At 28.0% G+C, this 13641-nt stretch overlaps 1 long non-coding RNA gene across 8 annotated transcripts in view; it reads right to left on the bottom strand.

Annotated features, from left to right (window-relative positions):
- The window catches only part of LOC126850778 (uncharacterized), a 26948-nt gene extending 14053 nt beyond the window's left edge, over positions 1–12895 (bottom strand). Inside the window, exons 1-7 of one of the 8 annotated variants that reach the window (XR_007687583.1) lie at positions 11022–12892; positions 10368–10576; positions 9617–10221; positions 9200–9354; positions 9039–9101; positions 8463–8947; positions 6333–6828 (exon numbers count right to left, since the gene is read on the bottom strand). This is a non-coding gene — a long non-coding RNA (uncharacterized LOC126850778). Of the gene's footprint in view, positions 1–6332; positions 6829–8462; positions 8948–9038; positions 9102–9199; positions 9355–9616; positions 10222–10367; positions 10577–11021 lie in introns of those variants that run through there. The other 7 variants (XR_007687585.1, XR_007687587.1, XR_007687588.1 and 4 more) reach the window with 7 other exon arrangements.
- Between the last annotated feature and the right edge of the window lie 746 nt (positions 12896–13641).

Genomic DNA, 13641 nt, shown 5'->3' with positions numbered 1-13641 from the left:
ATTAGAAAATAGCATATTGCTTCTTTATCTTTTTATTTCGCTCACAAAGCTTCCTCTATGAGGAAGCAAAAATTGGAAAATCCGCATGTTTAAAGGAGCTAAAGATTTGAGAGATAAAATGATGAGGAAGCAATGTGCAAGTTTCTAATTTGCACAATTCAGCTTGTTATTATTACACATATATAAATTTTTTATTGATTGTCTTAAACTATGTAATTCTGTAGATTTTAAATGACATGTTTTTATATGATTATATCTGTATGCGCAAAAACATATCTATTTTTAATATTGGAATTTGATAAACAAAGTATAAGATAAAAAAATCTGATAAAAATAAATTTGATCTTATTTTTTTCTCCTAAACTAGATGGAGCTAAAGATTGAGATTTTGTGTACATGACCTTGGATCTTATAAATTGAGCAGAGAATTTGTATCAAATTTTTATCTCTATAATAATCTGAAAATCTTTTTCAATGTTTTTTTTTAATGCAGATTTTCTACTTAATCTGCTCAGTCACCATTCTATAATGTAGAAATTCATGCATACATCCAACATCGCATATCACACAATTCTGACTTTGATCCAATTTAAGAAAAAAAAAATTAAGTCAAATACTTTTTTATTAAAGTTCATAAGTAGTATAAAAAAATAAATACTACGCGTGTAACACTCCTGGAATATTTGTAACAGATTCTAGCATTGTATACATTATTCTGTGTTTTGTCGACATACAATGTAACATTTTACTTTAAAAGGCTAATTCAGAGAATTTAAATTGACTTATTAAGTCTCCATTTGTTTTTTTACAATTTGCACAAAAATTTTGTATGTTAACAATTTTAATTTCAAAGGAAAAAATATATACATATATGTATTCTTATATTTATTTTTATATGTTTATTTTTATTTATTAATATTATATTGCATATATGTACCATAATTTGATACTTTCTAATAAAGAAATTGTGGGTTTTAAAGACAAATTTTTCATATTGGGATTTTATTTGCTTCTAAAATTAGAAATTATGTTATCGAAATGTGATATAGTTTGGTAATCTCTAGTAAATATTCGATGGATGAATTTTAATTTTTAAGGTAGAAACTAGATTGAAAAAATGAAATAATAGACCGATTTCCCGAGTGCATTTCCTTTATTTTTCAACATCATTCGTATCTTTTATAATTTTTTATTTAATAATTATTGTATGTATATGTCTTGGCATCCTAATTGAAGTCATTAAATTGCAATCAGATATAATGATTATTTGCTATCGGACTTAATTTGTCCATATTCTGCAGTAAGAGAAATATTATCTTATATTTTATAAGAAAAAATGTGTATATATATATATATATATATATATATATATATATATGTATATAAAACTTATATATATATATATATATATATAAAAGTTTTCTCTCTCTCTCTCTCCGCTCTGCTTTCTTTCTGCGTATTTGAAAACTTCAAATAAATAATAAGTTTAATAATTTTTGCTTAATAAAATTTAAATGATATTAATAAAACAACCGCTCACATTACACGAGAATAAATTATGTTGATTAAGTAAGTAAGATTTCCGTACGCAATTAATTGCTCATAGCAAATACATGCAATAGTTATGACACGTGGGGATCTTAATCGTATTTACACTCCGCCTGATAAGGATTATAAAATGCATAGCAGTAAGTACGCGCGTGTGTGCAAAACATATACAGGGTGTATCATATAAAATGTTACAAAATTTCATCTTTTCAAAATTATTAAAGGTATCGAGATTTTTTAAAATATTTTATAGTTTATTGAAATCTGTTAAAAACAGATTACGTCAATTATTTTTAAAAAATCTTAAAAACGGCTAAAAAGGAATACTCATTTTTTGCCATTTCTGTGTTTTTGAATATAGATCTCTTTTAATATCACAACATTTATTTAAAAAGTTTTCATATTTTGTATAATTAAAAAATTGACAAAAAATATTTTTTAATTTTTTAATTTTAGTAATTTGAAGGATGTTATAATACACACATAAATTCATTTTATTCATTTTTTAATATATATTATAATAAATTTATAATAATTATTTAAACTATTATTATTCATTTCCAAACACACACACACACACACACACACACACACACATACACATTTGTTAATCCTTTTTTTAAATATTTTTTCAAATGTTAACTTTTTACATTTGTCTGATATATATATATATATATATATATATATATATATATATATATATATATTAATAACATATTCACATCTTCTTCAATATTTGTCATCTTTTAAGGGGAATCTATCTCATCTATTGCAACTATTTTCTTATTAATTTAAATTAGTAAAGCTAATAGATGTATATCAATAAATACTTTGAAAAAATGTTTGTAACAAACTTGATGTAGGAAACACCCTCCAACAATGATAAGTAACATGAAAGAATTAAAAAATGTATGTGTGTGTGTGTGTGTGTGTATGCGCGCATGTGTGTATATATGTATAACATTCATAATCTTTTTCTTTGTTTTTGCTTACTAAAAAATATTTATCATCATAACTTTTACTATGTAAAATACTATGTAAAATATAAAACAATATTTTAGTAGTTTTTAAGTAGATATTAAAAGAAATGAATTATTTTTGAGATATCTTATTTAATATGCCACTCCATTCGTTGTTTCTTAATTCTTCATAAAAAATTTGATAATTTTAATACAATAACAAAATAATGAAAAAATATTTATCTAAAACTACATAATATCTACTTTGATTACATGACAACTAAAATGACAATTAACATGATAACTAACATGACAACTAAATAATGAAAAAATATTTATCAAAAACTACATAATATCTACTTTGATTACATGACAACTAAAAAGCACGCTTCGTTACCATAACGCAATTTGTTTTATGTCTACTTCAATAAAATTTCTTCGATCGTTTTATTATAAAAATATAAAAATTAGATTTAATTATAACAAGATTAAATTATTTTAAAATTTATATATATTTAATTAGTTATATAATTCTAAACTTTCAATCTTCTAATATTTACAACATTGATTCATGATTTAATCTCGTTACAACTGAGATTACACGTCATCGTTGAACTTCGAATCAGAATATTGTAACATATTTGTAGAGATAAATAGTTGCTCATGTTAAAGGTTATCTTGTGACAAGAATTAAAAATATTTTAATTTTTTTTTATTCAATATACATAACATCACGAAGACAGTTGTTTCTCTTCATGATCAAATTTCTGATTTGAGAGCTATTTATAACTAAATTGCATGTATGCAAAATATATCAATTAATCTTTAAATTAATAAATGTGTATAATGCAATATTACGATTGACACACTTCTTATTTGTAAATATACAAAATTTAATGTTTATTATTCGTTAATCTACAGGCCTTGTTTAAATCGATTTATATATGTTTATGCAAATTTTTATTTTTGTATAAATTAAATAATAGAAGACTTTAATATATTAATATAAAAAAGAAGCAAAAAAGTTGTCATTCTTTTTTTAAAAAAGTGAAACACCTATCTCCTTATCAAATTGTAATCAAATGCTAATTTTTTGTTATTTTGAAGCTTTCCATTCTTATAGCAATTGTGCGTGTGCACGCATATTTGTGTAAGCGTCTAAGAGGAAATGTGTATATTATTAAGTTAAAATTTTATTAAAATATTATAACATATTTGTATGTACATTAAAAGAAAATAGCTGCTTTTTTGCTAATCTCAACATGTAGATATAATATCATTATATAATATATGTTCATTATCATATATGTAAAATAGAAATTTATTTTTTATACAAAAATATAAAAAAAATAGAATAATTTGTTCTTCAGATGTAGTTTTTGAGAATTAAACAAATAAGAATTTTTTTTTTTAAATCTAAGGACTTTCAACTTTTTGGATCCGATGTTGCTGATCTTTCTACAAATAGTAAAAAGATATCAAAATAAAATATATTTTAAACATAACTATGGAAAAAATACCACAAACTAGTTTTTCTAAACTTAAAGTATCACTTTACTTATTATTTTTTAATTTTAATAAACAATTTTTAATAAAATATTTTTTAATCAAAAAGTTTCTATACTTTTTATGAATCTAACATCTTTTTAACATTTGTTTTTATTATTTTAAAATTTTATTGATAAAAATATATTTTTACTATAAATATATGATAAACAAGAAGGCTTAAATTTATCTTGTTGAAGTTCTTCGACACGTTCTTGGAGCAAAAATTAAAAAATTATTAATAAAAAGCTTATTTATATGAAAGTGGCCACGTGTAAAATAATAAAATCATGATAAAAAAATTTGAATTAAATACAAAGTATCGAGATCCCAATATATGTAAAATACATGATTAAAAATTTCTAGTAATCATTTTAGAAACTAATTTCAATATTTTTATTGCCATCATTAAATCTCTTTTTTCAAGATAAGAAAAAATTAAAATCTAAAATTTAAATTGTCAATTGTGAGATTAAAAAAAGAGCAGCAAAATCACTAAAATGGAATACTGTTTTTGATAATTTTCATCGTACATAGACAAGAATGAGACGACGGGTGGTCGAGATAGATGCAAAGGGTTAAGCGAATAAACATCATTAATTTGCACGAACCCGCATCGATTCTGGAGCGAAGGCTAAAAGGTCAACATTAACCGCGGTTACGTGTATACATAGCAAATACTATGCGCCCCGAGGGTATACATTCACTGGATCGAGACCCTGAGTTTTCAGCCGGTCGGAGAACTGAGAGATCCCTCTCATGGCCGACCTAATTGTCTAATTGGCAAATAAATCCCATTGTTTTCCGATCATGCGATAGATGTATAGCACTTGGTTTAACACAAATCCTTCTTTCGAATTTTTAGTGACGCTCTCTAGTACTCTAGTACTCTCTAGTACGCATAATTCGTTCTTCAGACATGGATCATGCGACGAATAGTTGTGTATATGTATATGTATATGTATATGGATGTCACTGCATTTTATGCACAAATCAATCGTTTGTATATATCTAAAATAATCTCAACATTGTCAATTATCTTAACAGTGAACAAAAATATATATGTATAATTTGTTATTTATTTTTTAATCTTATGTGTGTATAATTTTTTGAAAATATAATATATTTACTATATTTAATATATTTAAGAAACTGTTAAATTGTCAGACTGCATATCGGCTTTGCATATCGTTACATATAAATAGGTAATGCATTACAAAAGAATGTTTGTATAAGCAGAGCCGACTTGTCTATATTTGTTACTTCTATTTACTATTTACTATAAACACTATTTAAGTTTTACAAAATTTTCGCAACAAACAAAAAAAAAGAAAAAAGAGAAAAATATTTTTAAAGATAAAAAAGATAAAATAAAAAAAAGAGAGTGAGAAAGACTCTAAGAATAAGAAATAATGTCAGCAAATTAGACTGCAATTAAAATAATGTTAAAGTAGAAAAAAAATATTGTTTTTAGCATATATTTTTCGAAATAGAAATAACTAGATGATGAGAAATATCATAATTCGGCTTTGCGCAAAATAACAGTTTTTATAGCGTTCCCAAAATATATTCTTAAAATGGAAACCCCTATACAGATTGAGGAATGAACTAATGGTATAACTAACCGGGAAGAGGCAGAGTGGAACGATTATCGGACAATAGTTTGTTAGTGAGGTTCACCTGCTGTATTGTTCTCCGAGAAACGTGAATTCAGCTCTAACGTACAAATTATTCTGTTTCCATGTGTAAATCACACGATATACATATATCTATTTAAAATCCGAGAAATCATTTCACGCTCTTCTTAAGTATAATCTATTCGCGCTTTATTCTTTTACATACATTCTATATATGCGATAATGATGATGCATGTATTCATAAAACTATTTTTATGTTTAATGATAAAACAGTTGCCAATTCAAAATATCGCATATATAATGCACATAAGGAATATTTTCATTTATAAATTTAATTCTTATTAATTTTAATATGAAAAAATATAACATATTTAGAGTATTATTATTCTATTAATTTATACATATATACTATACATATACATATGTATATATATATATATATATATATATATATATGTATATATATATATATATATATATATATATATATACATATATATCAAGCATTATATAAATTGAATAATAATATTCTTATTATTAAATGTTATATTTTTTTATAATATATATATACAGGGTTAGGTTTCCCCTAATTCGCAGATCACCTTTCGGGTGGGTTTTGTATTCGATCACATACGATGATCGTATGTGCGTGCGTGCATGCGTGCGTGCGTAAGTAAGTATACGGTGCAACAATTAAATTTCGATACTTTCATATAAAAAATTTATTTTTGATGATACAAATCTTAGATAGTTAAAAAGTTTCAATGTAATCACCATCTAACTCGACCCACTTAATCCGTCTCTGCCATTGCTCAAAACAGATAATATGAATTTGTTCTAAACTGATAATTCTTTGAAGCAAGCTTTCAAAATTTGATTCACGTTTTTTTTATTCTTTTCATAACGTTACTCTTATGCATAGACTCTCTGTAAGCTTGTTGAATAATTTGTAATGTTTCTATTGGAGACTTCTCTAATTTTACGCAGAATTTAATGTTGGCGCGTTGCCCAAGTGTTTCTTCCATTCCACCGATTTAAAAAAAAAAAGACAATTTTGCAAGACTTTATCTCATTAACTATTGAACCAAATAATTTAAAACTTACACTATATGTATGAGTACTGAGTTGTGCATAACCTCCTAAAAATAGCGATACAAATGGATCAAATGTTTGGAAATGTGAAGCTAGTCTCGAAACTTAATTGTTCGAGAGTGTATACATCAATTCGAGAGTGTATACAGTTAACAAAGTCATGTGATTTTGACGTCATTTGGATGTCATCAAATAATGTCATTTTGACATCAAATGATGTGCATTTGCTGGGGATATATTATGTACAGGGTATTTCATAATTCGCGGATGGTCTCTCGTGTGCATATAAAGCATGTTAAACTGGATAGAAAAGTCCTTTATCGTTTTGCAATTTTCACAATTAATAAGAAATTAATTAAAAAAGATAGGCCAATCCGCGCCTTGTACAAGCGCAACAAGAAGAGACATCCTACTATAACGCGACTAGGCGCGCGGTGAAGCGATGACAGAGAGGGTGCTTTATACGCTTGTATACAGCCTTCGTAGAGTGTCCCGTCCATCGCTTTGTTGCGCGCTTGTACAAGACACGGATTGGCCTATCTCTTTTAATTAATTTCTCTATTAATTAACGTCAAAATTGCAAAAAAGACTTTCCTATCTAGTTTAACATGCTTTATATGCACACGAGAGATAATTATGGGACACCCTGTATATTTAATCCCAAGGAGAATAGAAAAGTCAAAATAATGTCTAAATATGATCAAATTTTAATTTGTCAAAATGACATCAAATTGCATAAAATTTTTATGTTTTCTTGACATCCACGATGACATAATTTTAATATATCTTTGACTAGTCAGAATTATTTATAGAGATATTAAAATAATAATTAATAAATAATAATTATTTGACTGTTTGTGATACATTTATTATCAAAATATAAGTATAAAACATAAATAATATCACTAGTAAATTGTTGCACAGTAATAATATAAAGATTATTATTATTCCTTATTTATTTACGTTGACCAGAAGTATTTAACCAGCGTTTCATGGAGTCTTTAGTTATCTTCAATGGTTGATTTTTAAAACGGTCTATTATGGCTCGTAAACAACAACGGAAAAGAAGTAAAAAAGGTGCTCTTTTGATTTCATTGCGATCATATTGAATTGTGAAGTTAAAAACAAAAAATCACATAAGTTTTTCTAGCAATTTACGATTTTTTGAAATAAATTAATTTTTTACATGCTATTACGTGTTCAATAAATTATGTTAATATAATAAAATATAGCAAATTGCTTTTCAAATATATATGTCTATAAATTTCAACTTTTATTTAATATTATATTAAATATAATATTTAAAATAATTGAATATTAAAATAATTGAAATATATTAATATATTAATAATTAAAATAATATTATATTATTACATTTTTAGCAAAATCTGATGATAATTAATCAAAATTTATAGCTTTATTATTACTATTAATATACGAATCCAGAAGAAAATTTTTGGTGCATTTTACTGAAACAATTTTTCTATTGAATACTAGTAAAGTATGCAAAAATAAGTTTATTTATTTCAATATGATTTGCAAGAAAAAAAAGAAAAAAGCTCATGTGATTTTTCATTTCTCTCATTCAATACGTGGCAATGACTGAACAGAGATCTTAATATTTTAAAAATAAGAGAAAAAAAACTATATAATATAGAAAACATAATATAGAAACACTTACAACATTACCTTGGTCCTTGTTCCATAAAAAGAGATTTTCACTCCTCTAGTTTCTTTCCTCTACTTCCTCTACTTCGAACTGTCTTGCAAGTTCATTGTGCAATACAATAGACATGAGACTAATAGCAGCATTCCACTGATCAGAATCATCAGGAATATGTGCATTAAGATAGCTGATCTTCAAAACACACAAAATAAATGCTAACTATATAAAAAGAATTGATGTATTAGAGAAGGCATAAATAAATATTCAGAGAGGTTAGCTGCACTTATAAACTGAGAATACGCAATTTTATCTTTCAAACAATTGTTAAATGCTTCAAATGACTTTTCATCTCGTAATGGCGGGGGGGAATAATTTTCAGGTCTCTCTATGATAGCTTCACCAGGAAATATTTCATTTAATATGCGGCGTTGATTCATTAGCACTATATCAAGTTTACTTGACATATTTCGAAGTAAATCTCTATCAAGATACAATCGATTCTGCAAAAAATATTAAATTAATGATCAGAAAGTGTAACATATGTAAAGACTGTTATATAAGTTATATAAATTAGAACAAAAAAATCATTACCATGAAGCTCCTTTAAATGGTTTAATATCTTCGTCAGTAAATCATGATCTGCATTTGATAAACCTGAAATGTTATGTGTGAACATAATATAAAAAAGTAGTATGTGTATATGCAAAAAAACCATTTCTTTAAGAGTGAGATGGTCGGGAAAATCATATTACCTTCAAATGGTGAATTTAGAGGTGCTTCATTCTCATTGCCTACTGACGTTAAATTGCTTTTTTTTTTCCTAAAACGGTATCTTTATTTTCTTTTGAAGTTTCAAAGGATATTATATTAGCAAAATTCTCATCGTGTTGATTGTTGTTTTTATCATCTAGCAATCAAAATTAAAATTGTTATTTCTGTTTTTAATATTAGTTGGATAAGACAATATAACATATAATAGAAAAGGAAAAAATTTACAAATTATTACACATTTTGTAAATTAATTCATAAAATTTTAATTTGCAGAGAGAAATTATGCACTGAGAGAAAGAAAGAAAAAAAAGACAGAGACTATATTTGCAATATATAATTCTAATTTAAATGCAAGCGCATTCAGAAAATTGAATAAGGAAAATGTATAATTTACTTACAATCATCAAATATTAAAGATGAATTTGCTTTGTTAATGTCCCTTGGGAAAACATTTTGTTTTTTTCCTTAAGAAATCATGGTGTACATCAGACAATGTGCTCGAAGAACTGTCTGACTCTCTTATAAGTTGTTCATTACCATCCATAGTTGATTGAGGAGACAAATACTTTTAAAAAACTGTAACAGTTCACAAAATAAATTATGCAATCGAACTTCAAATAAAAAAAACGGAAGCATCTAATAATTAATATAAAAAATTCGCTAATACATGGAAATCAATTAATCTACTATCAAAAAAATTAAAAGAAAATAATTTTCTAACAAATGTATCTTTTTGCTGGCATATAGCCCATGTTTTCATCGATCTGTTTTTAAGAAGTACTTTTAATTTATTTGGTGCAAAGAATTAAAGAATTTGGTAAAAAGAATTTGGTGCAGGTATTTCACTCGAGATGTTTGATGGAGATTTGTTTAACTCTTCATCTTCTGATATGTATTTTTTGTTTTTTTTTTCTCTTTTTTAGTTGATTGTAATCTGCTTCTGTCCGAGCAACTTCTCTTTTTAGAACAGTTTTAACAGCTTTGAGAGCAGTATTGTAGGTACCTACAAATATAAAAATATAACATAGATGAACATTGAAACTTATTTTTTAAAGAAACGAAAGGCACTTATATTTTAAATACATTAATATTGAAAGAACTCAGTATTCAAATGCAAAATATATGATAACACATCCGAAAGTTACATACTTATTATAATAGTGATGAAATTGAAGATTATAAATATTCCAATCTTGTCCCGGATTTATTTTTGACATAACCAAACGGGTGATTTTAAGCTTATCTTTTTTATGTAGATATTTGCACTTAGTATTATTACCAAATAGTCATTTGGAAGGAATTACTTCTACTAGTGTTTGAGATTTATCACATGAATCATCAAATTCAACAACTGTAAACTGAAAAAAAAATAAAACGTTAGACTGCAAGATACTATAACTTGTAGAATTAAATATAATAAAAAAATAAAAATTGTTCTTGCACTGGCATTCTACTGATTGTTGCAGTGTACAAGAGGAATGCAAATGTTTCTTCATTATCCGGAAAAAGAACACATTTACAAAAAAAAATGTTTAATTTTATAAACTGTTTTGTGACTTTGTAAACGAGAAACTTTTATAATTCCAAGTTCAGAAGATGCGATAAGAAAATTATAATAATCTTCTTGTTTTAAAAACTTATATCCTATTAGGAAAATTCGATTCTGAAGTGTTCGAATAATATTGTTCAAGATTACAATGTCTTCACATTTCGTTTTGAAACAGTTGTTTGCTTCGTTTTTGGTAAGAGTAACACCATATAAAATAACAGTCTGAAATTGTTCTCCCTCAAAATTGTTATTACCATTATATTGATTTTTCAATAAAATTTTATTAGATTTATCTGTGTCCTTTTTGGAACGAGCTGTCCTCTGGTTTCTGCATCATGCCTTTTTAACTGATGTAAAGGCTTATAAGTAGATCTCAAATATCATTTCCTAATGCCCATAAAGTTTTCATATTTAAAAGCATTAAATGATTCTATTAAAATTTGGGTATTAAACTTAATTTTAAAGGATTTTTTTGTGAAAACGAACGTTTATTTCAAAACAAAGTCATAAGTACATGTGCGCGAAAGTTATGTGTGAACGTGCGAGAGAGCGTGCTCCGAAAAGACAAGCGCGAAATGAGACGGCCGATGGACAAACGCACCCGCGAGTATCGAGACGCGCTTGATTCTAAGACGAATAGAATATGTACACTTTTTACAAGAGTAATTATACGTGTCGTACGACTATAATTCGCGGCGGACGAACAGCGATAAATCGTCTGTCTCGGAATAACTTCGGTAGTCACACAACGGCACTGAAATATACGACTATTTCTATAAACGAAACTGAATTTATATTATCACTCGGATAGCGTGTACGCGTCGATTGTTTTTAGCGGACTGCGCCGAGCTCGGTTGTCGGCTCACTTTTATAAGGTCGTCGCCTTCTCGAAGGATCCAGAAGGTTCCCGAAATTTGCTCACTTCCGCCGACAGTTTTTATGTGACTTGTTTGTCACAATTTCATCTGAGATCCTTCGAGAAGGGCGATGATGTTTGTTGTTGCTGCGCGTTTTCGCTCGGTCGCAGAAACGCTGCCTCGCATCGCGCGCGCGGCGATGACGCGGTCGCGCGGCAACAACATGCGAAGTTCGAGATTGCTGCAATCTCGAATAGTACATGTTACTCAAAGTATTGTCCATCGTTAACTATAACTTTTTCCCATCTTTCTGGTAAAAGGCAGATTTCTTGGCGGAAGAACGACTCGTCTTTTGAGATTATCCATGAATCGAGCCATTTTTGATATCTTCAAAAGAACTGAAGTGCTGGTCAGAAAGATGATTCTGCATGGATCGAAACAAGTGGAAATCAGAAGGTGCAATGTCTGAATACGGTGGGTGGAGTAGAACATCCCATCCGAGCAGCTCTAGCGTTCCTTAACCGGTTTAGCGACATGTGGCCGAGCGTTATCATGCTGGAAAATCACTTTGTCGTGTCTTTTAGCGTATTCTGGTTGTTTTTCTTTTAATTTTCGGTTCAGCTCCGCTAGTTGTTGTCGGTAACGGTTCCCAGTAATGGTTTCACCAGGTTTTAGCAACTCATAATAGACCACACCTTTTTGATCCCATCAAATACAGAGCATTACTTTCGAACAATGGATATTCGGCTTTGCTGTTGATGGTTGGCCAAGCTTGCACCATGATTTTCTGCGCTTGGGATTCTCATGATGTATCCATTTTTCATCGCCAGAAACGATATGATGCAAAAAACCCTTCCTTCTTTGCCGTTGAAGCAGCAATTCACATGAAAAAACGCTTTTCAATGTCTCTTGGTTTCAATTCGTATGACACCTAATTTCCTTGCTTTTGAATCATTTCCATCGACTTCAAACGTTTAGAGACTGCCATTTCGGTTACATTTAATGCTTTTGCCAATTCTTTAAGCGTTTGACATTGATCTTCGTTCAGCAATGCCTCCTATCCTTTGTCTTCAAACTTTTTCGGTTGGCCAGGGCGCTCCTTGTCTTCCAAATCAAAATCTGCACTTTTGAATCGTCTAAACCAGTATTCACACGTTGAAATCGATGGAGCATAATTTCCATAAGCTTTGGACAGCAAACAAAGACTTTCAGTTGCCGATTTCTTCAAATGGAAACAAAAAAGTAATGCTTCCCGCAAATTGCGTTTTGTTGGCACAAAACTCGACATATTAAATGCACTAAAAAATATGTTATTTATACTTCGACCAAATAAAATATATTAATTCCTGAACCCTAATGACATGGCTTTCATATAAAGTTGGCTTCAGTATGGACTGATGTCATCAGGTGCTCATTACACCATCTCTTATAAATCCTTTAAAACTAAGTTTAGTACCCTAAATAAATTTCCATGATTTCGATATTCGTCGACTAAATGAATCAAACAATGAATATTGTAAACAACAAACATTTACCAAAAATCTGGGAAGAGTGCTTTACAAATTCTTTTAAAATTCTTCTTCAGCAGCATTAAGCATAACTGGATTTTGTACTAGAATTGGACTGGATAATATACATATATATTCCACTATGTAAAAGTAAGTAATTCTTATATGTGTTGGGAGGTAGAGTATTCTTAAATTCGCACACAGTAAGATACAGTAAGATACGCCGTAGTTTAGTTGCTTTATACTTAGATATTTCATAAAAAAATCGAAGTTGACGATTGAACTCCATGTGACTCAAGGACTATAACGCGACATTTCTAGAGATAACTGAGATTTAGTTCCGTTATTAATTTTGCCTTTTGTTACAATCATTCCAAAAAGAAACTGTAACCATCGCTTAAAAACTTATGCATATACGAAATGCATGGGATCAAGCCTGAATGTAGACATCATTCTATATTGCAAATCACATTCTAAAGGTGAATTATATTTATGATGTTTCTGGTTGG

The sequence above is a fragment of the Cataglyphis hispanica genome, chromosome 7 (assembly GCF_021464435.1).
Source record: "Cataglyphis hispanica isolate Lineage 1 chromosome 7, ULB_Chis1_1.0, whole genome shotgun sequence".
Taxonomy (NCBI): domain Eukaryota; kingdom Metazoa; phylum Arthropoda; class Insecta; order Hymenoptera; family Formicidae; genus Cataglyphis; species Cataglyphis hispanica.
The sequence above is the reverse complement of the archived record's forward strand: the minus strand, read 5'-3'. Positions and strand labels throughout refer to the sequence as shown.